This window comes from Notamacropus eugenii, chromosome 2 (genome assembly GCF_028372415.1).
Source record: "Notamacropus eugenii isolate mMacEug1 chromosome 2, mMacEug1.pri_v2, whole genome shotgun sequence".
Taxonomy (NCBI): domain Eukaryota; kingdom Metazoa; phylum Chordata; class Mammalia; order Diprotodontia; family Macropodidae; genus Notamacropus; species Notamacropus eugenii.
In genome coordinates this window covers 368031690-368058953 of record NC_092873.1, presented here as the reverse complement: position 1 = coordinate 368058953, position 27264 = coordinate 368031690, and the positions used below count along the sequence as shown (strand labels likewise).

The window sequence follows — 27264 nt, the reverse complement described above, 5'->3', positions numbered from 1 at the left end:
GGCAGGGTGCCCCCATGATCTGAAAAATTTGTAAAATGTTTTGACCCTCCCTTCATACCAGAGAAGTTTGAATTTTTTCTTTTTGTTTTATAATGTTTATAGTACCTTATTGTAAAATTTGGGCTGATATTATACAATATTATGCATATATTTTATGCATTTGTAGTTTCTAAACTTATTTGTGCATAGTCTGCTGGCCTTCATGTGTCATCTGCAGCTCCTGAAAAAGTCTCCAAAAATTATCATTTAATTTCTTCTGCCAGCTGGTGATATATCAAAACTGTGATATATCAAAACCACAGTGGGGAAAGTCACAACGTGGAAGAGTTAACTATATTAACTCTATTTAACAGCTGAGGAAGCTGAGGCAAACAGGGGTTAAGTGACTTGCCCAGGGTCACATAGTTAGTACGTATTTGAGGCTGTGTTTGAACTCAGGATTTTTTGACTCCAGATCCAGTTATTCTATCCACTGTGGCACCTAGCTGCCCAATAAGGGAGGAGAAAGATATGGATGAAGATAACAGAGATATTTTGAGATAAGGAAAGTGAAGTTAAGAGATATCAAGGTCTAGAAAAAGACTTCTCAGCCTATTCCGACTAAATAGCTTTCCTATTCTAGTTTGAAAGGAAAGAAAGCATACTCCATAAGCAGGGAATATTAACCCAGATACCCTAACCTCTCAAGACCAACAGGAAAGTCTGCACAGATTTGATGGAAAGGTCTAGACAGAACTGAAACCTAGCAATTTCTTGCAGAAGTGTGAAAGAAACCTTTAAGTCTATTGACATAATCAAAGTCAGCAAAGTTGGGAATTGCTTTAATCAATACCACATGAGAAAATATAACAAAATGAGGTAATTGCCTATGAAAAGAAATCTAGAGTTTTTCCTTCAAAAGGATGACTGCAATATCACTTTCCATGATAAATGAAAACTATAAACACATTGTCAAAAATATACATTGTCCAATGAATTAGAACAAAAATATTTTAGTTTGCTGTCAGTTAACTAGAAAAAGTTTAGATCTTAATTCAGGCCCAGGCAGGAATGATCTAATCCGCTACAAACAGCTTTACAGAGAGCATAAGTGATAAAAATTGCAAACAGATGATATGTAAATAAATATTTGCATCAAGTGGAATAAATATTTAGAAGTGCTGAAAGCTCCCAATTATCTTGTTTTAATTGGTTCACATACTAACTCATTTTTGACCATTGTACTTGGCTAATTAACACTTCAGTAGATGTAGACCTTTGGGTCTTAGATCTCCTGTGCTTTTGAACATTACAGGATTGTATATAGTGACTTCCTTACATTTCATGGCTGGATAAATAAACCCTTTGTTGGAATAATACATATGTAGTTATGCTCCAGGTGTTTCTTAAATGCAGGGTGATCCTACTTCAGAAAAGAGACTTGGGAAGAAGACTGGTACTGATTGGCTCAGACTGTGGCGCCAGATTTAGGGTGGGGAGAAAATCTCACAGGAAGTGTTGAGGGTTGTATCAAAATGCTGGTGTCATGATGCTGGCTTTGTGGTAATAACAGATGGTTATAAACAATTCCCGGGTTTCCCAGGATTTGTCACTCTGAGATCATGAGACAGGAAATGACCTGGGTGTGCTCTTTTACCACACCAAGGGCAACATTCTCAAGATGGCTATTTTCCCTCATTCTTTCTCTACACTGTCCACAGGAAAGCAGGTATCTCTTGGCATTCAACAACCATAGTAACTGGAACAGACATCGTCATATTGAGAAACCTTCAGGGACAAACTTTTTTTTTACTCTCCATTAAATGCAACCAATGTCATTACCTATTTACTTTGTGCAGTGTCTTAACACTTCATATGTTCAATTAATTCATCAGTCATCACATCTTTATCAAACACATATTATGTTAAGTATACCTTGCTACAAACTGTAAAAGATGCACAGATAAAGAAGAGATATTCCCTGCCCTTAGGAGATCATAATTTTGGAGTGGAGGCAGAAAGATAACAATAATGAAGATAGAAATGAAGAAAGATAATAACAATAATTCAAACCAGGCTATGTCATATACTAAATGAGTGACAAAGAAAGTCAATGAAAAATGATAGTATAATTAGATGTAGATGGACCCAGTTGAATTACCTGACTCAAATGGTAGCAATTAGCATTTTCATGCCCACCAGGTGGGATAACTTCAATCACATCTCCCAGGGATGTAACATTTTTATCAATAATTTGATATAGATGCACAGATGTTATCAATATCAAATTTGCAGATGACATAGAATTGGGATAGATAATTAACACACTGGATGACAGAATCAGGATCCAGGAAGCCCAAGACTTGTAGTTGGTGACTGCCAGGTCTGCATCAGGAGACAGAACCAATTCTTGATTGAAAATTACTCAAGGAAGTAGAGGAAACAGAGAGGGATAAGACCAGCGTTCATATTGGGCCATCAGAAGATGCATGTAGAAGGCAAGGATTTGGGTACATAGTGTAGAACCTGGTCCCAATCATCATATCTAGCTAGAGGTGTAACAGTAGCAACATCCTAACTGAAGAGGTAACAGTGACTACCAACCCAATCAAAAAATGTAGAAATAGGTTGAGACTGTTTTTAGCACAAAGTCCTAATCAAGGAAGTAAGGTAAGAAACATGAATATAAACAGTACAGGAAAGCTCAGAGCAAAGGGATCTTGTTGTTCAGTTACTCTCAATCTTTAGAGCCTTCAAGTCAGCTTATAGCAGTTCGGGGCCATAACCTATCTACTGGAGCTTTAGCCAGGGAGAAGTCTGCAGTTGTATTGCCAAAACCCAAATTAGAATAGGGATTCAGCAAATCTCAGAGCAGAAGTATAGCCATCAGACTACTTTAAACCATTTGGGGTATGCTTAAATTTTGTAACTCCCTGGTCTGAGTTGATCCTGATATTCTTGAAGAACACAGTACTGAACACCCAGAGAAGCACCAACAGGATTTCAGGGAATACGTATCAGGACCAAAATATGCCCTGATATTACCTCTAGAAAGCAGAGCCTGACCTTCTAATATCAAATCAAAATTCAAATAGTAAGGTTGGAAGAAGGAATAAACAAACAAGATACCAATAATAAAGAGCTATTATGTTTAGGGTGTCCAAAACACAAATCCAGAAGAAGAGAACACCTCTACAACATCTACAAGCAAAGCCCATATGTACGTACACATACTTTGGCCACAAGTTCAATTAGGATCACTGGAAAAAATGGAGTAAGACTTTAAAAATGATGTAAATGAAATGAGAAATTATCAAGTATTTGTCCATCTATCTGCCAATAAAACTGACAATATAAATGAATTTTACAAAATTAAATTTGCAAAAACAGAAACTGCCCAAATGAACATAAGAAACAGAAAAATTATGTAAACCAATCTAAGAAAAAATAAATTATAGGTCATAAATGAACTTCTAAAGGGAGAAAAATAAGGATTTACAAATAAATCCTATCAAACATTAAAAAATGAATTTCTATATTATATAAACTATTTACAAAAACAGAAATAGAAGGGTTCCTATCAAATCTTTCAAGATACCAATATAGTCTTTATGTCTAAACCAGGGAAAATTAAAACTGAGAAAGAAAACTTGATAAATATTCCTAATATCTATCAGTGAAAAAATAAATAAAATAATAGTTGAGGCCATAGTAACATCACAAATAATATTTGCTATGGTAGGGTTTAGATTTTAAATATATATATATATATATATATATATATGAGATATAGACATGTTAAAAATAGGAAAGCTAGAAATATATCATATTAGTAGCAAAAGCAATAAAATCTTATATAAAGACACAGAGAAGGCTTTTGACAAAATTCAATAATCACTTCTATTAAAAGCATAAAACTTACAGGAATCAATGGAACTTTCCTTGATATGGTGAACAGTATCTTCATAACACCAGGAGCTAGCATTAAATAGCATGGAGATAAATTAGAGGCCTTTTCAATATGATCAGGGATAAAAGCAAGGATGACCATCATCAACACTACTATTTGATATTGCACTAAAAAGGTTAATTATAACAATAAGACAAGAAAAAGAAATTGAGACAATAAGACTCAAAGAAGGAACAGAAGTATTGCTTTTTCCAGATGATATTATGCTTTACCTCGTGAGCCAGAGAGTAAACTAAAAAGTAATTGAAACAGTAACTGCAGCAAAGTTGCAGGATATCAAATAAAGCCACATAAATTATTAATATGTCTGTATTATTACCTACAAAATCCAGCAGGAAGAAATAGAAAGGGAATTTCCATTTCAAAAAACTACAAAATAAATGAAATGCTTGGAAACCTACCTACCAAGATACACAGAGGAGCTATGTGGATATAATTGCAAAATAATTTTTATAGAAATACAGACCTAAATAAGTCAGCAAATATTATCTGTTCTTGGGTAGGATACACGATAATAAAAATGGCAATATTCACTAATTTATTTTACTTATTGAGTGCAATACCAAAATACCAAATGATCACAGAATCAGAAAAAAATAATAATGAAATTCATCTGGAGGAACCAAAGGTCAGGAATCTCAAGGGAAATAATGGGGGGAAAAGTGGGAAAGAAGGGAGTCTAGCAATATCAGATCTTAAGCTATATACAAAACTGTAATTATAAAACACTGATTTGGTACTGGTTTTTAAAAACAGAGAAGGTGATCAGTAGAATGGATGGGTTATCCATATAAAAACATAGTCATGGTGATAAACACAAAACACAATTATTGGGTTAAGTAATCTCCATGTGAGAAAACTGAGAAACAAAAATTAGGTTTAGACCAACACCTCACGCAATGTACCAAGATAAGCTCTGTTCATACACACACACACACACACACACACACACACACACACGCGCGTATTTATGCACATGCACACACACGTGATTTATATTTAACAATTTGCATACTAAATTAGATGAATAGGAAAGAAATTACCTTTTGGGTCTAGGATAGGGGAAGAGTTCATGATCAAATGAGGTAAAAAAAATCAAGCAGATAAAATGGACAAATTTGATTACATGAAATTTGAAAGGTTTTACACAAACAAAACCAATGCAGTTCAAGTTAGAAGGAAAACAGTTCATTGGGGAGGGGAATAGGAACCTTTGTAAAATGTTTTTGCTATGAAGTTGTGATTTCTAAGAAATATAAGCAGGTGATTCAGATGTGTAAAAGCAAGCACTATTTCCCAATAGATCAATGGTCAAAGGATATGAACAAGGAAACTTTGAAAGGAAGATATCCAATCAACAATTATATGAAAAACTACAAAATTATGAATAATTAGAGAAAGGCAAATTGAATCCATTCTGAGGTCCCCTCTCATAACCACCAGATTGGAAAAAATGACAACTAAGAAAATTGTTGAAGAGGCCTTAGGAAAACTGACATGTTAAGGTACTGTTGGAACATTAAGTTGGTCTAATCATTTGACAAAGCAAAAGTAATTATGCTCCCAAAGTCTCTAAACTGTACATATCTCTTGACCTAATGAAATCACTATTAGGCCTTTATCACAAACAGAACAAAGAAAGAGGAAAAGGCCATAAATGTCAAAAACATTAGCAGCTCTTTTTGTTGGGGCAAGGGGAATACCCATATATTAGAGAACTGCTAAGCAAGTTACGTCACATCCATGTAATGAAATCTTCTTGTTTCATAAAAAACATGATTAAAGAGATGGTTTCAGAGAAATCTAGGAAGATTTGTATGGAATGATGCAAAGTGAATGGAGAATTCAGAGAACAATTTATACATACAATAAAAACATTGTAAAGAAAAACAACTTTGAAAGACAAGAATTATGGTCAATGTAATAATCCACCACTATTTCAGAGAATTAACAAAGCATGGTACTCATCTCCTGAGAGACGGGTGATGGATGAGATGTGTTCTGGACATGGGGAATTTGTTTGGCTTGACTAATTATATTAGTTACAAAGGTTTTGTTTTTCTTTTCTTTTTCTTTAAGTGAAAGGGGGAAATAGGAGAGAAAGGAAGGCTAAGAGCAGAACCTCACTCTCCCTCCCACCCCCAAACAGAGAAGAGATGGAAGGCCAGAAGAAGCTACAAATATGCAGGATAGCTGTAAAAGTCACACACTGAATATATCATATGTTTAAAAAGAAAAGTACTGTACAACAAAGACTCACAATTTCATGAATAACCCTCTTTTAGTTTCTGTAGTTTGTATAAAAATACTAATTTTATGTGGTATTTATTAAATTTTAGAATAAAAGGAAAAATAAGTAAAGAATGGTTCAGGGAAGAGGAAATAAGGGCCTGAAATAAAGTGGTGGTGGTGTGATAGCGAGAAAGGGTCAAAAATGAGAGTTGCTTATTCCTTCTACTTCTTATTAATATTTAATTCTGAGAATACTCTGCAATGGTCTTTCCTTTGATGTCTCATTGTGGAGTGAAGGTATCTTTGAGTTCTCCAAGATTAAGTCATGGAAATACAGCTTTGGGCAACTTGTACCAAGCAGTAAAGGCTCTGATCACTGGCCTGGTGATGGACTGTATATTTGTCACTCCAGGCCCAGCCTGTCTGAGTTTAAGAAGTCAATTGCATACAACCCTCCCCCCCCCCAAAACAAAGAAACAAACAACAACAACAACAACAAACCCTAGAAAAAGAACAAATTAAAAATTCCCAACTTAACACCAAAATGGAAATTCTAAAAATCAAAGAAGAGATGAACAAAATTTAAAGTTTTTTTTTTTAAATCATTGAATTAATAAATAAAACTAACAACTGGTTTTATGGGGAGAAAAAAAACAAGAAAATAGATAAAGCAATGGTTAATTGATTTAAAAAAAAGAAGAAAGTCAAATTGTTGTTTAGTCACATCTGCGTCTTCATGACTCCTGTTGTGTTCATCCGCCATTTTTGAAGAAGACCATGACATCAGAGAAATGATACTACGACTTGTACTTGACTTTGTTTTGAGTGAGGGAGGGTTGTGCTAGTCACCAGCCTCACTTCTCCTCCAGATCCATCTGGATCCAGTCACCAGATAGTCATTAGGATGACTGGAGATGGTCCAAGATGTAATGGGATACCCACTCCATGGACTATAATGACTATAGGGTTTTATTGGCAAAGATACTAGAGTGGTTTGCCATTTCTTTCTCTAGCATATTTTGACAGAGACTAAGTGACTTGCCCAGAGTCTCACAGCAAATAATGTTTGACACTGGATTTGAACTCAGGTCTTCCTGACTCTAGGTCCAACACCCTATTCACTGAATTGCCTAGTTGTCCCCATAAAAAATGAAAAGGGAGAATGCACCACAAATGAAGAGGAAATTAAAGTAATTATTAGGAGTCATTTTGCTCAATCATCTGCCAGTGAAATTGACAATTTAAGTGAAATGGATGAATATTTATCTACCTAAAACCAAGAGTAAGCATTATCTGTAAAAGGGATAAACTTAAAGCCTTCCCAGTAGGATCAGGGGTGAAACAAAGATGTCCATTATCACCACTATTATTCAATGTTGTGCTAGAAATACTAACTGTAACTATAAGACAAGAAAAAGGAGTTGAAGGAATAAAAATAGGTAATGAAATAAAACAATACTTTTTTGCAGAAGATATGTTGGTATATTAGAGAACTCTAGAGAATCTACTAAAAAAACTAGTTGAAATAATTTTCAACTTTAGTAAAATTGCAGAATATAAAATAAACCCACATAAATCATCAGCATTTCTATATAGTTCCAACAAAACCCATCAGAAAGAGGGAAATTCATCTAAAATAACTGCAGATAATATAAAATACTTGGGAATTTCCCTGCCAAGACAAACCTAGGGATTATATGAACACAATTACAAAATACTTTTCTCACAAATAAAGACATATTTAAACAATTGGAGAAATTTTAATTGCTCATGGGTAAACTGACCCAAAATAATAAAAATGCCAATTCCATTTAAATTAATTTACTTATTCAGTGTCATACCAATCAAACTTTCAAAGAATTATTTTACAGAGCTAGAAAAAAAACAAAATTCATCTGGAAGAATACACAGTAAAAAAATATCAAGAGAATTAATGAAAAAAATGTGAAGGAAGGTAGCCCAGCAAGTCCAAATTTTTAACTATATTACAAAGCAATAATCATCAAAACAATTTGGTGCTAGCTAAGAAACAGAGTGGTGGGTCCGTGGACTAGGTTAAGTACATAATACACAATAGTAAACGACTATAGTAACCTAGGGTTTGACAGAACCAAAGAGCCAAGCTTTTGGGGTAAGAACTTACCTACCATTTGACAAAAACTGCTGGGAAAACTAGAAAGCAGTTTGGCAGAAGATAGGCATAGACCAATATCTCACACTGCATACCGAAATAATGTCAAAATGGGTATGTGATTTAGACATAAAGACTGATTTCACAAGTAAATTAGGGAACCATAGAAAAAAATACACCAACTAGCTTTATGGATAAGGGAAGAGTTTATGATCAACCAAGAGAGAGAATCACAAGAAGTAAAATAGATAATTTTGATTATAAGAAATTAAAAGCTTCTGTACAAACTTAATAAATGCAGCTAAAATTACAAGGAAAACCAGAAACTGGGAAAAAGGTTTTGAAAAGTTTCTCTGATATGTCTCACATATATAGAGCACCAAGTCAAATTTATGAAAATAAGAGTCACTCCACAGTTGACAAATGGCCAGAGGATATGAAAAAGCAGTTTTCAGAAGAAGGAATCAAAGTTATCTATAGTCACACACACACACACACACACACACACACACAAAAACCCCAACCAACTCTAAAAACACTATTGATTAGAGAAATGCAAATAAAAGCAATTCTGAGATATTACCTCACATCTATCAGATTGATTAACATTACACAAAAGGAAAATGACAAATGATGGAGGGGTTGTGGAAAAATTGGGACATTAATGCACTGTTGGTTGGGTTATGAACTAGTCCAACCATTTTGAAGAACAATTGGGAACTAGGCACAAAGGGCTATAAAACTGTGCATACCCTTTGACCTAGCAATCCCTACTAGGCCTGTGCCCCAAAAGAAAAGGGAAAAATTTCAGATCTATAGTTATAGCAGCTTTTTTTTTTTTTTTTGGTCAGAAAGAATTGGAAATCAAGGGGATGTCCATCAACTGAGGAAAGACTGAACAAGTTGTAATACATGATTGGGATGGAATACTATTGTATTATAAGAAATAACAAACAGGATGATTTCAGAAAAACCTGGGAACACTTATATGAACTGATGCAAAGCGAAGTGAGTAGAACCAGACAAACATTGTACATAAGGAGATCTCTATTGTAAGGAGGATCCACTGTGAAAGATTCCACTACTCTGATCAGGAAAATAATCCAAGACAATTCTAAAGGTACCATGATGAAAAATGCTATCCATATCCACAGAGAGAACTGATGAACTTTGAACGCAGATTGAAGCATACTCTTTTTCAAACTTTCTTTACTTTCCTTGTTTCATTTTTTGTCTGTTTTTTTTTTGCAATAAGGCTAATATGGAAATATGTTTTGCATGACTTTACAAGTATAATCTATATTAAATTGCTTGCCTTCTCAAGCATAGGGAGGAATAAGATGAAGAGAGGGAATTTGGAACTCAAAATTTAAAAAAAAAGATTGCTCAAAAATTTTTACATGCAATTGGGAAATATTTAATGAAATAAATAAAATACATTTTTAAAAAGAGGTCCATTGCCAGAAGGGGAACTCACAGCATGTTTCTGGCCACAGTAACTCATTAAACTTCTAAAGGGTAGAGAAGTAACTCTGGGAATAAATACACACACACATATACACACGCATACACACACACACACACACACACGATGTTCTTTCTATTTATCTGTATGTGAGAGAAATGAATTTTAGATTTCTGCATGATCCTAAAGTCCTATAATATGGTGAATGGGATAACATAGTATCTGGCTATATTTGCACTGACTACATGGTAGTCTTTTGAATTTTGATTTCATAAAGGCATCATTTTAGCAGTTCCATATTCTCTAGTATGATTTCATAAATTTTCACAAATAATGAGAAAGTCTCCCTTTTAGGGCCTGACTCCATGTGGGATATATTAACTGCCAAGAAAAAGTGGGCCTGGCCAGTGGTAAGAGACAAGGATGGTTGATCACATCACAGAGGGGCAGGGACTAAACCTGTGATTTCATTGGTATAGGGAATTCTTGGAGGAGGAAACTCCCACTAACATATGTGGTGTCACATATGTCCTCTGCAACATATAGTCTAAGAATTTTCTAGAGTCCTGCCAGGCTTATTGACTTGTCTGGAGTCATAATCAGTAATGCGTAAGATGTGGAACTTCAGCCTAGTTTTTCCTGGCTTTAAGGCTAGCTCTCTGTTTACCCACTATACCATACTACCTCTTAAAACCCCCCCCAAAATTATTAGGTACCTACTGTGTACAGAACTCTATGTTATATGATGGGTAAATTACATGTTTTAAATAAGAAACTTTTCCTCTGATAGGGCTTTCCATCAAATAGGAACAAAGGGTGATACATACACAGATAACTGTACACAAAAGGTATGAAAGGAGTGTATTGTGAGTTAGGAAAGGGGGAGAATATTCCCAATTGGAGACACCATAGGATTATAGATTTAGAGTATGAAGGGACTGTCCAACCCCTTCGTTTTACAGATGAGGAAATTGAGATTCAGAGAAAATAAATAACCTTTGCAAGGCCACATAGGAAGCAAGTAACAGAGGTAAGATTTGTACTGAGGTTCTCTGAATCCAAAGGCACTAAAGAAGGCTTCACGGAGAAGGTAGTGACTTAGTTAGGTAATGAGGGAATAAAACTGTGCTTTTTTGTAGAAGATATGTAATATACTTAGTGAACCCTAGAGAATCTATAAAAAAAATAGCTGAAACAATGAATGACTTCATCAAATTATAATACATATATATGCATATTTACACACATATACATATATAGCATGTATAATAAGCGTACATAAATCATCAACATTTCCCTACAGTTCCAAAGAAGCCCAGAAGAAAGAGATTTTAAAAATTCATCTAAAATAACCACACGCCACATAGAATACTTGGGAATCTTCCTGACAAGATGAACCCAGGGATTATATGAACACAATTACAAAATGTTTTTTCTCATAAATAAAGACATCTAAATAATCAGATAAATATTAATTGCTCGTAGGCAGGCTGAGAATCACTAAAGGGCTTTGAGCAGAACCTGACTGATACATAATGAAAATTAGTCTGACAGTAAGATAAAAGAGAGACTGGAGAGAGAGGAGAGAAAACTGAAGTTAGAAAGACCTGTTAGCAAAATTCTATAATTCAGGTAGGTGCTAATGTTGGCCTGGGCCATGGCTTCGTCGACAATCAAACAATTCAAAAGAATTTATTAAGCACCGATAAGGCCTCAGATGCTTTGTAAAGAAAATAATTGTAATAATAAATAAATAATTTGTAAAGAAAATAATTCATTCTAGAAGCCTCGAGAATGAATGGGATCACAAAGGGAAGGAGAATAAAGAGAAGAGAGAAAAGAAGAAAGAATATATGTATTCATACATTTTTCATTCCTGTCTTGGCCCTTGCTAACAAATAGAGTGTCATAGGTAAACCCTGGACCCCTAAATTTGTCACTATAACTCTGTTCCAGTATTGTTCCTAGAACTCTTACTATCTACCCCATTCAGATGCCTGCAAAGATAAAGAAGATGAAGGAGCCAATAGCAAGGTTTTTATTTTTAATTCTTTTGTTTTTAGCTCACCTCTCAGGGTTAGTACTGCCTAAAGTTCTAGTCTAGGCCTAACACTCATTCCATTGGATTACAGGCTTGATTGGTTATTTATGCCCCTTCCCTTCCCATTTCTTCTAAGAGGCAAAAATAGAGAAATAATTGTTAATTGTCAGTTCCAAGTAAGTTAAATGCCATTTTGTCCATGAAACTTCTCTCCGATCTAAATGTTTTATCTCGATGCCATTTACTCGATGTTTGTTGAAACTCCCTAAAGAAGCCCTCTCCTGTGTAACAATAATTTATTACACAGAATGATTTTTATTCATGCTCTTAAGTAAATAATCAGATTATGTATAAATTGATATACAATAGAATATATAGGTAGATAGAGGATAGGTAGACAAATAGATAAATAGAACAGTTAGTATGCACTTACTATGTCAGGTACTGGTGATAAAATAACAACTAAGACATTTCCTGTCCTCAAGGAGCTTACTTTTTAACAGGGGAAGACAACACATTGCTTGACAGTGTAACGTGGGGATAGCTAGGAAGTGGTATGGAAGTCAGGCCGGATAAGGTTGGTATTTAAAAGATAAAATAAATAGTAAAATGGGGTCAAAATTAAAAAGGAAAAGAGACTACAATGGATTGTCTACAGGAAATTGGAAAGTGCGAAACACCTTTAATAACTCCAGATGTCCCACAGAAGCAAAGACACATCTTTTTAATAACATTTAATGTACCAATGACTATGTTAAAGTTTATAAATGGTCGAAAAACAGTATGATTCTTAGCACCTTCTGCCTCCTTTCTGCCACCAATACTGCAAAAATAGAAGGGGCCTATAAAGAATGGAGAAAGACAGCTAGGTAGTACAGTGGATAGAGTGCTAGGTCTGGAGTCAAGAAGACTCATCTTTCTGAGTTCAAATCTGGCCTTAGACAGTCGCTATGTAAGTCACTTAATCCTGTTTGCCTCAGTTTCCTCATTTGTAAAATAAGCTGGAGAAGGAAGTGGCAAACCCCTCCAGTATCTTTGCTGAGAAAATCTCAAATGGAATCATGAAGAGTTAGACACAAACGCAACAACTACACAACTTCAACAATCCAAGATGGCATGCCAGTTTCTATTTTCCTTTATTTTATGGGTCACTATGGCCAAAGAACATCCTACTAAGTGACCAGTTTACTGGTAACGAGTCTCTCCATATCTATCTTTCAAATCTCAGCTCTGTTATTTATAGCCTCTGTGATCTTGGACAAATCATAAACTTATCTGTGCTTTAGTTTCCTCATTTGAAAAATACGCCCTCAATAACCTCTAAACCCATAATCCTGGAAGCACTAGGGAGCCATTGATGTTTCTGAGTGAAAAAGGCAATGTGACATAATCATATTTGCATATTAGGACTATCAATTTTTTTTTTGTAGAATATAAATTGGACAGGGAAACGTCTAGAAGCAAGGGCAACAATGAAGAGACTATTTTGATAGTCCAGGAAAGAGTTAATGAAAGTCTTAGTTAATGTAGAGGCTTTGTGAGTGGGGAAAAGGGGTCAAAAGTGAAAAATGTTCTAGTTTTTAGGTACACACAGTAAATTATCAGAAAATATTTGTCATTGTTAATGATGACTGTGATAGTTTTCTGAAGTCTATGGAAGCCAATGGTGTCCATTCTAGAAATGCATTTTCAACAAGCATTTCAGTGTTCCAAACTTAGACACAGAGGAATAGGACTGAGATACCTACAGTTTGATGACACAAATGGATAATCTTTCAGGACAACCTATTTTTTTTTTTATCATTCTCATATATAAGACCTCTCTGCAATTCAGGTGTAAAATTCTAGGTCTACAATAATCAAATTCAGTGTTTCGCACTTTCTATGTTTTCTTTTCTCAGTCTCTGGAAATATGATATAACCCAAGTTTCACCGTAATCGATAAAATGCTGTACAGTGTATGTGGAATCAGATATGTCTGTATTTTTATAAATGTACATTAGAGACGGAAAGGAATGGAGCAGAACAAGGCAATGCCTGTTCATGCTTTTTTAATATAGATATGCTATACCAAACAGCATGATATGTCATAAAATGAAACCTAATATTCAAAAATGAGATTTCTGCCTCTACGTGTTTAAATGGTTTTCCTGGGAGACAAATCTTCTTTCATTTGGACAAACATACAAAAGTGTTTTATATGAGGTAGTAGAAAATAGTCCACAGTAAAATCAGGATAGAGTAGAAAGCTATGCCTGGCAAACAGCTTGCACGACATTTTACTAACATGATTATTGTAACCCCATGCTGAAATCTGCTACTCAACAGGATTCTAAAGTGTCAGGTTAGAAATGGGAATTGGTATTACAGAAGGCACATGTCTCTTCTGATTCGCTATACTTCTTTTTTCATATCTTTTAAAGTCCCATTTGGTACAGTTGCTGTTTGGGTAGCTCAGCAAGTTAAACACACATATGTACACATGTAGGCACATAAACACAAATATACATACATATATTATGCATATGGGAACATGCATGCATATGCACATGTGTGTATCTACAAGTATGTACAAAAGGCAGTTAGGTGGTGCAGTAAATAGAATGCAGGGCCAGGAGTCTGGAAGACTCATCTTCCTGAGTTCAAATCTGGCCTCAGATATTTACTAACTGTGTGACCCTGGGTAAGTCACTTAACCCTATCTGCCTCAGTTTCCTTATCTGTAAAAAAATGCTAAAAAATAACAAACGACTCCAGTATCTTTGCCAAGAAAACCCCAAAATGACTGAACGACAGAAAGTATGTACAAATATATATGCATGAATTGCTCATGAGTAGGCCAATCTAATATAATAAAAATGGCAAGTCTACCTAAATTAATTTACTTATTCAGTGACATCACAATCAAAGTACTAAAAAATACTTTATAGAGCTTAAAAAAATAATAAAATTCATCTGAAAAAACAAAAGATCAAGAATCAAGGGAATTAATGAAAAAAATGCAAAGGAAGGCATTTAGGTCCAAATTATGTATAGGCCAACATCTTACACTAAATATCAAGACAGGGTCAAAATGGATACATGATTTAGATATAAAGGGTAATATCATAAGCAAATCAGGAGAGCAAGGAATAGTTTATCTGTCACATATGGAGAAGGGAAGGATTTATGACCAAACAAGAGACAAAGGACATTATGAAATGCAAAATGGATGGTTTTGATTATATTAAATTAAAAAGGTTTTGCACAAACAAAACCAATGCAACCAAGATTAGAAGGAAAGAAGAAAGCTGGGAAACAATCTTTATATTGAGTGTCTCTGATAAAGGCCTCATTTCTCAAATATGTAGAAAACTGAATCAAATTTATAAAAATACAAGTCATTCCCCAATTGATAAATGGTCAAAGATGTGAACAATTTTCAGATAAAGAACTCAAAGCTATTGATAGGCATATGAAGAAATGCTCTAAATCACTACTGATTAGAGAAATGAAAATTAAAACAGCTCTGAGGTACCATCTCACTCATACCTATCAGATTACTAATACGACAGAAAAGAAAATGATAAATGTTGGAGAAGACGTGGGAAAATTGGGACAGTAGTGCATTATTGGTGGAGTCGTGAACTGATCCAACTATTCCGGAGGTCAAAGGGCAACCAAAAGGTGCATAGCTTTTGATCCAGTAATACCACTACTAGGTCTGTATCACAAAGAGTTTACCAAAAAGGGAAAAGGACCTACATGTACAAAAATATTTATAACAGCTGTTTTTGTGGTGGCACAAAAGTAAGGGAATGTCCATCAACTGGGGAATGGCTAAACAGGTTATGGCATATGAATATGGAATATTATTGTGTTATAAGAAGTGATGAGCAGGCAGACTTCAGAAAAACCTGGAAAGACTTACATGAACTGATGCTGAGAGAAGTAAGCAGAACCAGGAGAACACTGTACACAGTAATAGCAATATTGTGTGATGATCAACTATTACAGACATAGCTCTTCGCAGCAATACAATGATCCAACACAATTCCAAAGGACTTCATGATGGAAAATGCTCTCCACATCCAGAGAAAGAACTATGGAGTCTGAATGCAGATCAAAGCATACTATTTTCACTTTTTTAAGTGTTTTTTTTCTTTTGTGGCTTTTCCCTTTTGTTCTGTCTCTTCTTTCACAACATGATTAATGTGGAAATGTTTACATGATTGCACATGTAGAACCTATATCAGTTTGTTTGCTATCTTGGGGAGGGAGAGGGGAAGAAGGGAGGGAGAAAAAAATGGAAATCAAAATCTCATTCAAAAAATGAAGGTTGAAAACTGTCTTTAAATGTAATTGGAAAAAATAAAATACTGTTTAAAAAGTTTAGCAAATATATACAAGCATGCACATACATATACATGAGTGCTTGCATGCTTGCTTTTTCCTTTGAATCACATGAATTCTGGTGGTCTCAGAGACAGCCAATGTTTCATAGTGGATAGAATGTTGTTACTCTAGGCAAGCTGCTTAACTTCCCTGAACCTCAGTTTCCTTATCTGTAAAATGAGGGGGATAGGGTAGACAGTCTCTAAGGTGCCTTCTAGCTCTCAATCTACAAGGCTATAGAGCCAGGAACCTTGGGTTGGAATCTAAGAAGTTGTGGTCAAGTCTCTTCCTTTCCATCATCATCCAACTCCTCATTGCTACTGGGGAGACACATTTCTTGTACCTGAAGGATCTGTGCTTTCCTTGTCTAAGAATGTCCCTCTGCATAAACTTCCATCATTCACTCAATAATAGTCTACGATTTAGAAGGCTAAGTCCAAGAGAATTGTTTTAGGCAGAGGTCAAATGATTTTTTCAAGGTGGCATAGGTAGTAAGTATCAGAAATGACATTTAAACCAGTTCTTCCTCATTAGCAGTTCCTTTAGACCTGGTTCTGATAGGGATAATAATATTTGCTTTATTCATCTTACCGGATTGTTATGAGGAAAATACTTTGCAAATGGTTATGTCACAATGCATTACAACAATGAATACTTAATCCTACCATAATATCCCTACTATTTATCTCAAGAGTTAAATGGGGCTTGATCCAGATGGACATGCCTTAGCCTTATAAACCCAGCAGGACTATCCTTTCATAGTTTAAAAGAGGACTCCTTCACCGGAATAATATATTTTTCATGAGGAGGGAGGATCATCTTGGCTATGTTCTTCCTACATCTCCTAAGTCTTCTCCAGGCACTCTTTTATTTTCCATTTGACTCCTTCAGCTATTTTTCATTTTATTCTGTATTGTTTCCTTGAAGCAACTGATTTTTTTCAAAAGGCCCTATTCCATTCTCAGCACCTGAGATTCCTAGAGCGCATTAGAACAGTTAGCACTTGGCTGACCACCAGATAACATGCATAGACCACATTCACAGGTTATTTGAGAAGTGAAGAGACCAACAGGTGGAGCTCCAGTTTGATCTATACTCAATAGAAGACAGTTTTTGGAGAGCACCTATATCTTTTATTTAGCAAAATTCTTCCACTCCAGGTACCTTGAGGTAACCTTTGTGAAGGTCATAGGATCTTGGATTATGCTAGATCACTCTAGACCATTCTAAGGACCATCTTGCATAATATATCAGGAAGGCTGGAGACCCTATCCAGTGTTATACTAAATACAACTCTTAATAGGACAGAAAGGACAAGTAATCTAGCCTCTACTATTTCCTCTTGCATATATATGATATCTATAGATATATATACATACATATCCCATACATCTATGTCTATATGTATGCATGTATGTGTATATGTGTGTATATACGTATGTGTATATATGTACATATGTGTATGGGTCTGAAATCCTGTCTCTTAAGCAGGGCCAGAAAGTGGTATGTTTGACTCTTTATTTTTTAATCAATCATTTAGTATGTATTAAGCATTCATTATGTGGTTAAACACAATGGGGATACACACACACACACAAAAGAAATTCTTTTCCCTTAAGGAACTCACAGTTTACTGGGGGAGGACAACACATCCATATATGGGACATCTCATAGGAGTATGTGGAAAATATGTAGAAAATAATTGAATTTTTTTTGTGGAAAGAAAGAGAACTAAGGGGATCTGGAAACATTTCATGGAGAAAATAAAATTTAAGATGAATCTTGAAGAAAACGTTGGATTTTAAAAGATGAGGTTTTGATGGGAGTGCATTGCAAATATGGGGGACAGCCTGTACAAAGGCATGGAGATGGGAAATATATTAAAATGTATGAAGAACTTCAAGAAGCCCAGTGTGTCATGTCTGGATCACAGAACTCTTGGACAAATTGATGTAGGATAAGGTCAGAAGGGCAGATTAGAATTGTATTATGAAGCACTTAAAAATCTAAGTTTTTTACTTATTATGGTAGAGGCAATAGGAAGCCACTGGATTATATTGAGTATGGCCAGACATATTTTAACATAATCACCATGTAACTACAAGGAGAATATGTCAGAATGAAATTCGATTCAGAGAAAACAAATGAAAAGTAGTTGACTAAAGGATGTTGTCCAGGCAAGTAGAAGTGGGAGACAATGGATGTGGAATTCACATATGCTGATTGATATGTTGATTGGTTTTAATGATCTGTATTTCTCTTTTTTAAAAAAAAAAAAAATCTTTGTTATAATAGATAGCAAGCTGGGATAGGGAAGGGGAAGGAAGATATTAGGAAATGAAAATGATTTTAAAAATTAAAATATATTAACAAAAACAAAAAAAAATTGGAACTTTTTTTTCAGGGAAAGACACTTGTGACAATGAAAAGAAAATTGCCTTGCAGACAGTAAGTGCTCAAAATGTGCCTGGAATTTAATCAGATGAATAAGATATGATCTCTGACTCTAAGGAACTTACTCTCCCAAGACTAAAGAAAAGAAAAAAAAAGAAGGGTGTTGATAGTTATAGAAGATGGAGTCTGAGGAGATCAAAGGTATATCTTGTTTTATTCACACCAGCAAAAATAATGATTTCTTCCTCTAAGGAGTTTATCAGAATCCCCAAGTGGAGTCTTAACTGGCTCAATGGATGACTAGACTCAATGTCTACTTTTCTTTGATGAGCATTAACTTCTTTTATAATGAAACAAGGTATTAACATGTTTGAAGGAAGTACTAATTGACATTTATCATCTTTCTCTCTATGGGCAGTGCCTGGAAATTTTTCTTTCTTTTTCATTTTCAACAAGATATTCTTGAAATGCTGCCTCCCTCCCCTGCATCAATACAGATACACGTTTTGTTTTTGGATGGAAGCTGAAAAACAGGCACTCAAAGAATTTAAGTGAAAGGACATTTATATCCTCACAATTTGTGAAGTGTTAGCTTCTATGTTTTTCTCTCTTAGTTCAGCTACTGCAATAAACATTCCAGTAGGTTTCTCAGGAGAACACCACCCCCAGAATCATTGCTACCTGTTCTGATTATGGATTCCTCTATTTTATTTAGGGCCTTGGCCCTCTATGTGAATCCAGTTTATTTTTTCTTTTTAGTAAAGCCTAATGAAATGAGGGAGGAAGGGATGGATTACACAACTAAGATGTGAAATATAAAGGTTGGGGAGAGGAGTATCATACGATATATATCTAGGGAAAATACATTTTTTTCCCCTCTCTCACTCATAAATACTCATCTCCATTGGCTTCTTCTGAATGGGACTTTGGTGAAGAAGTGTGAAAAGTAATGGGAAACAGGGTGTTAGTAAGATGAGCTGATGTTGGTATGATGTTAATATAGTAAGGTGTCATGAAAAGAACACAGAAAAATGAGGTTTAGATTCCAGCTCTGCAAATAATAATCTTTGTGACCCATGATAAGTCATTTCATTTCTCTGACACTGAGTTCCTTCCCACGTAAAATGGGGAGATTTTTCACTACCTCTTTTTTAGGGTTATTTCAAGTAAAACAATGTCTCTGGGCTTATTCTCCCAATTTCTACTCTCACTGGTACGTCAAGTCCCCAGAGGGAAACTGGCTATTACTCTCCTTGGATTTCTAAAGGTAATTCTGAGGCCTTGGAATTTAAAGTACAGTTTCTCAATAAGCCCCTATCAGTGTGCTTTCCATTCATTATCAGGCAAGCTTAACTTTCAGGAAGGGTATTAACTAATCAGGAATAGTGAGTATAGTTGTTAGAAAAGCAATTACCATCTTCCCCCTTTTCTGCCTTCCTCTCCCACCCAATTAGGGACAAACTCTCACTAGCATATGCTAGGTTCCTAGGGAGAATATAATAATAGAAAATGGTAGTGAGGTATATATGTAGGGAACTTGTATGACCAAAAGGTAATTCCTAGCTCCTAGGCAGTAGAAGTCCTTTTTTTCCCTTTGTAGATTCCTCAAAAAGTTTCCTTTAAGTATAGTTCTCTGCTGAGCTCTGAGAGTTGGTTCCCTCGAGTTTGTTAAAGCTGCCTTTCCTTCCTTGATTTATCTAGTTTTTTCCTTTACATGTCTCTAAGTTCCTGACACAGAGGTTGAAAACAACCCCTGATGTTCTGGGGTCTCTACTACCAATGCTAACTGTTGTCACCTTGTCAATGGGGAAGGTGGAGAAGAGAAACTTACTCTTTTCCCCAAAGGTAATTCCTTCTCAAGAGTACATTGCCACCACTTGACTGACTAGCTCTAAACTGGCTTTCTATTTTCATATATAAGGGTGTAGCTCTGATATATTTAGCCCTGATACCTTAACTAAGTAAGAACACTTTTTGATTGAATCACACCATCAGTACTTGGTGTGGTCAGAAACTGTACTCCCTCTTGAAACAATTCAGAGTCATTGTGTGAGAGACTGAGCCTCTCTCTAAGGAAGAAGTCATCTCAAAATCAGAGGGAGAGATTCTGAGGGTTTGTGTGTTCGTTCTTTGTTGCTGAATAAGACCATGCCATCAGAGAAAAAATGACATGACATGTACTTGACTTTGTTTTGAGTGAGGGAGGGCTGTGCAGGTTACCAGCCTCACTTTTCCTCCAGAGCCATCTGGATCCAGTGACCAGATATTCATCAGGATGACTGGAGATGACTCAGGATGAGGCAGTTGGGGTTAAGTGATTTGCCCAAGGTCACACAGCTAGTGAGTGTCAAGTGTCTGAGGTGAAATTTGAACTCAGGTCCTTCTGACTCCTGCACTGGTGCTCTATCCACTGCACCTCTTAGCTGCCCCCTGAGGGTTTTTATTGACAGGCTGGAGCCAGAATGGCATTTCCGATATACTTATAAGGAGCAAAAGAAAGAATAAGGAGTGGCAGAGAAACGAGACACTGAAGAAAGTCATTGCTTCTAAAGACATTTCATAACAGAGGATTCAGACTAAGGGAAGGCTCAAGAACAGGTCAGCACTTTGCCAATTTCCTTTCCTGATTCCTGTCTCTTTAGAGACAACAGTATATAGTCTGTTTTGTTGCCCAAACATTTCTGTAAACTGAATTTTTCCTTAATCACTAAGTTGTCAGGGGCTAAAGACATAATAATAAATGATGATCGTGACAAAATATCCACTAACATTCACATCCTGCTCTAAGAACTGAGAAGTGTTTTACATATATATTATCTCATTTTATCCTCACAACAACCTTATGAGGTAGGTGCCATTGTTACCCCCCTTTTACAGATGAGGAAAGTGAGATTGAGAGAGCTAAAGTGACTTGTCCAGGGTCACACGATTAGTAAGTATCACAAACACGAACTGAACTCAGGTCTTCCTGACCAACTCCAGCACTCTACCCACTGGACCACCTGGTTGCCCAATTTATATCTACATATAAATATAATTCTAGGCAGAGAACCTAAGCTCTGTGTAAATATTAAGAATTTACCTGAGGCTTCACAGCAGTTGTGATTGAACTCAACTTTTAATCCAAAATAAATTCTCAGAAACTGACAAGAGAAAAACTTATGGTACCTTACATTTCTCCCTATGCTTAAAACAAGCTAATTATTATAATTGTCATACACAGACAAGGATGTGTCTGATTCTTTCAGCCAATCATAAGATTTCCTTTGTGGCTTCTTCTCTCTTTATCCATTCATCAAAGTAATTTATTCTCTCAAAATAATTAAGGATTTTTATTCATACCTAGACTAGATTGTTTAATATGATTGAGCTGTCTGGATTTTCTGTGATTACATTAATGAGGGTGGGAGTAAAAACCTACAATCTTACACTAAGATTTTAAAAAAACGATAGTGTAACTAAATTTCTTTGTAGCCATTTAATTTCACCAGATAAAAGTCAACAGGCATGAGGCTATAGAAACAGGGCTAGTTCGGAAGTCAGAAGTCTAACTCACATCCTTACTCTGCCACATACTATCAGTGCAACAACAGGCTAATTATTCAATCTCTTTGGTACTCAAGGTCATCAATTAAGAAATAAGGCAATTGGACTGGATAATCTTTAAAGTTCCTTCTGTGTGTGTGTGTGTATGTGTGTGTGTATGGTGTCTTTGTGTGTATGTGTATACACACATATGTATATATGTATGTATATGTGTATATATATTTAGGCTTGAAGATGAGAAAAGTATCCTGACAATTAGAACTGGTCAGAAGTAGAATGGGATGAGGTGAGAAGCAGTTGGGTTCCTCCACCTTGGAAGTGAAATGGAGGACATCCTGGGGTCTTCAAAGGCTGTACAACCATTTGTCAGATACATTAGAGCTGGAATTCCTTTTGTGTACAGTTGGGCTAGATTATCTCAAATTCCATGATTCAGTAATTAATTCTTCAGTGATAGAAACCCAAGACTTGTTGAGCGTGGATTTACCATCTGAAGCTTTTGAATTTTTGAACAGCACCCATATGATCTGGCTTTCATTCAGGATGCTCTCAATGTGGAGACTCTTTCTCTACATCATAATTCAGATTTAGAAGATGAATCCAAAGAGTTCATAGGATCAAAGAGCTGGAAAAGACCTAGGAGGCCACTCAGTTCAAATCCTTTATTTTAAAGAGAAAGAAACTGAGACCCAGGGAGATGAAGTGAATCATCCAAGGACATTTAGATAGTGTTAGAAATGGGATTTGAACTCAGTTCCACTTACTTAAGACCCATTCCCTTTTGATCTGTGCCACATTACTTTTTATATTGCCTATGGCATAGGAAAATTAAATGATGGATTTGTCCAGTCACAGAGCTATGAGTGACTCACATTCATATAGTAATTCAGTGTTGACAAAGCAGTTTATAAATATTATCTCATTTGATCCTCACAACAACCTTGGGGAGTGTTATCATTATTATTTCCATTTTAAAGATGAAGAAATTGAGGCAGTCAGAGGTTAAGCGACTTGCTCAGAATAATAAATGTCTGAGGCCAGATTTGAACTCAGGTTATTCTGACTCCAAGTCTAGAGTTCTTTCTGTTGTGCCACCTCACAGCCTGTATAATAAATGTTAGAGACAGGATTTGAAGAATTCAAACCAAGTCGATTTCTTCTCTCTGCTCCTCTCTTCATTCTTGCATAATGGCAAAAAAATCAATAGCTTCATTCTAAGGTGGGAAAGAAAAGCCTCCCATGTTACGTGGGCAGAAAAAGTCTTTTAAGAATACTGAAACACTGAAAAGAGCAATTATAGAAAAATCATTTTTTAAAAAGTTCTTAGGTGTGATCAGCAGGAGACAGTGGGAGCCATTGGAAAGAACACTATGCTTGGGGTCAGAAATGCTGAATTTGGGCCTTGCCTCCAATACTTACTACCTCTGGGATCATGGGAAAATCAGTTCATTCCTCCCATCTCCATCTCTGCTGCAGTCTGCCCTCCGTCACTTCAAATGTGCTCTTTCCTCACCTCGCTCTCTTGAACCTCTTTCCTACATGAGATGCTTTCTCATTCTCTCCTAGTCGCTAGATTTCTCCCCTTTGAAATGACTTTATATTTATTTGCTCTATTGTTCCTACCCACTTACATTTTTATATGTTATTTCCTCTGATCAAATGTAAGTCCCCTAAGGTGGGAGTCCTTAATTTTGATCTTTGGATGGCCAGTACCTAGAACAGTCCTTGACACATAGTAGGTGTTTAATATATGCTTGGTGATTGTTGAACTACAATATACTTATCTGTAAAATGGGGTCAATAATATTTTCACTACCAAGTTCATCAGGATGGCTGAGAAGAGGGTATATGGTAAAGCACTATTAAAATTACTGCTAAGCATATGACTTTTCTAAGCATTTTCACATATATCCTCTCATGTAGGTCTGCAATAGCACCATGGAATAGGTTGGGCAGACCTCAGCATCCTTGTTTAGCACCGACCAAGGAAGGAACTAAGGTATAGAGAAGTTCAGTGACTTGCCCAAGACCACACACACACACACACACACACACACAGAATAAGTTGTGAAGTCAGTCAACAAGTATTTATTGATGTCAATTTGACAAGCATTTACTACGTGCTTCCTTTGTGTTGGGCAATGTGCTAGGTGCTGGGAATGTGAAAACAGAAATGAAATGGTTGCTGCCACGATCTCTCTGGGGAGATCATTTGTGCACATATACGCATAAATTAAATACAAAATAAATATGAGGTAGTTGAGGTTTTTCTTTTGGAGGAGACACCAGCAACTGGGTATCTCTGGGGGAAATCAAAGAAGGCTTCACGAAAGAAGTGACAGTTGGGGTGAACTTGGAAGGAAACTGAGGATTCTTAGAGATGGAGATGAGGACAGTGGGCATTCCGTGTATTGAAACACTATGTGCCAAGGCAAGGAGAAAGTCATTGAATCAGCATGTCTGAAGAAAAGCAAGGTAGGCATTTTGGCCAAAACATAGATTGTGTGAAAAGGAATAATATACAACAAGTTTAGAAAGGCAAGGCCTTAGACCCCAGAGCTCTCATAATAATGGAAAGTGTGTTAAACATGGAGTCAGGAAAACCTGGATTCAGATCCTGCCCCTGCTATTTACTAAACTACATGTTCCTGGGTAAATCCTTTAACCTTTCTGGGCCTCAGTTACCTTCTCTGTAAATATTGAAGGTGTTCTATCAGATTGGCTAACATGACAAAACAGGAAGATGATAAATTTTGGAGAAGATGTAGGAGAGTTGGAACACATTCATTGTTGGTGGAGTTGTGAGTAGATCCAGCAATTCTGGAGAGCAATTTGAAACTGTGCCCAAAGAGCTATAAAAATGTGCATACCTTTTGACCCAGCTATATTGCTTCTGGGACTGTATCCCAAAGAGATCATAGAAGTGAGAAAGGGTCCCACATGAACAAAAATATTTATAGCAACTCTCTTTGTAGTGGCCAAACACTGGAAATCAAGGGGATGCCCATCAATTAGGGAAGGACTGAACAAATTGTGGTATATGAATGTAATAGAATACTATTGTGCTGTAAGAAATGATGACCAGGAAGATTTCAGAGAGGTCTGGGAGGAATCATATGAACTGATGCTGAGTGAAAGGAGCAGAACCAGGAGAACTTTGTACACAGCAACAGCCACAGTGTGTGAGGAATTTTTTTGGTAGATTTAGTACTTCATTACAATGCAAGGACTTCAAAAATTCCCAATGGACTCTTTAGGCAAAATGCCTTCCACATCCAGAGAAAGAACTATGGAAATGGATAGCAGAATGAAGCAGACCATTTTCTTTTGTGTAATGTTTTGTTTTGTTTTATGGTTTCTCCCATTCATTTTAATTCTTCTATGCAACATAACTAAGGTGAAAATGTATTTAATAGGAATGTATGTGTGGAACTTCAATAAAATTGTACACAATCTCAGGGAGGGAGTTGGGAGGGAGAGGGGAAGTAGGGGGACGGAGGGAGAGAAAGGAGAAAAAACCCAAGATACATGGAAGTGATTGTAGAACACTGAGGACAAACAAAATAATTTAATAATAAAAATAAAAAAAATAAAAAATGAAGGTGTTGATCTTTAAGGTCCCTTAGAGCTCCACACTCTATGTTCCTATGACTCACAACCCATCGCCATTCTGTTAGATAATTTTAGTGATGTTCTGTGTCAGATGTGGTCTTTTCCCTTGAGGAAAGTTTCTGAAGATGGTCCTCAGATTGTCTCATGCCAGTGCTAGGCTCAGGGAATACCCATCACTGTTCGCTCACAGCCCCCTTCTGGGTGACTAAAGCACATGTGATTTTATTTGCTACAATCATTTTCCTCCTGTTACTGCTTGTTCATTGTACTTGCCTGGGCATACACAATGAACAAAGCCTGTATTCTTCAAGCTACAGGGACTCCATCCCCCCTCTGTCGTTCCTACCCTTGTAAAAATAAATAAGACTTGTAAAACAAAACACAACAAAACAAAAATGGACGGCGGGTGGCATCACCCTTCAAAAACATGTGACATTGAAAGCAATCGCCAGTTCTTTTACAAATGAGTTCTTTTTGATGGTGGGGGTTTGTCCATTTGGTGAAAGCATCCCCTACGCTCCCTGCCCCCCACAGACTCGTGATCATTTTATTTTTTTCCTTCTTTTTTTTAATTTTCATTTTTAACATGGTTTCCCAAACCTCCACTTCAAGAGGTAAATACAATTCTGGCAGGGTCTTGGTCTAATTTAGTTTATTAGGGCTTTTACTACAGGTTTTTAAGCACTCAATGATTTTCAAAAACATATTAAAATGACCACGGCCAATCTTCTAGATGGGTACAATTCCACATTTCCCAAACAACTTAATAGCCAGCATCTTGTGCCAGATGGAGAATGCTTTCACCATTCTTTTTCCCACAGCTTAGAAGATGGAGCTTGCTTTTTTTTTTCTTCTAACTTTATGGTGGGAGGGAACAGTTTAGGGGAAATGATGACTGTAATAGCCTCCTCCTTAAAACCCCCTTCTAGGATTCATATCAAATAATAAACAAGCATTAATGAAGTGTCTCCTGTATCTTAGGCTCTGTGCCAGGTGCTGACAATACAAATACAAAGAAGGAAATGATTTGAGCTTACAATGAGCTTACATTCTAACTGGGATATAAGAAAAACATATATGCATATCATTAATATAAAGTGAATAAATACCAATATGTATGAATTATAAGCAAGGTAGTTTGAGAGGTAGGATACTAGCACTATGGTTAATTGGAGAAGATGATGCCTGAGCTGGATTTTTAAAGAAAAAGAGGGATTTTATGAGGCAGCGGCAGAAGTAAAGAGGGAGGGTATTTCAGGTATGGAGGATGGCCAGGGCAAAGTCATAGCTACTGAATAGGTTTAAGTCTCCCAGGGGGCAGAAGGGCCAAATTCCAAAAGATCATCTCTGGGAATATCAGTCCTGAGCTGGCCTGGGTTGCCCACTGATAAGACGGAGATCCTAGAAAGAATAGCAAAGCAAACTTGGTTTTCTATCATCATTCAGTCAAGGGATTTCCTTTAGATGTCTCAAACTTAACATATCCCAAACCATTTTTTCCCCCAAACCCATTCTTATTC

At 36.1% G+C, this 27264-nt stretch overlaps 1 protein-coding gene across 12 annotated transcripts in view; it reads right to left on the bottom strand.

Moving 5' to 3' along the window:
• The window catches only part of ANKFN1 (ankyrin repeat and fibronectin type III domain containing 1), a 556807-nt gene that overhangs the window by 354569 nt on the left and 174974 nt on the right, over positions 1 to 27264 (bottom strand). The window lies entirely within an intron of this gene.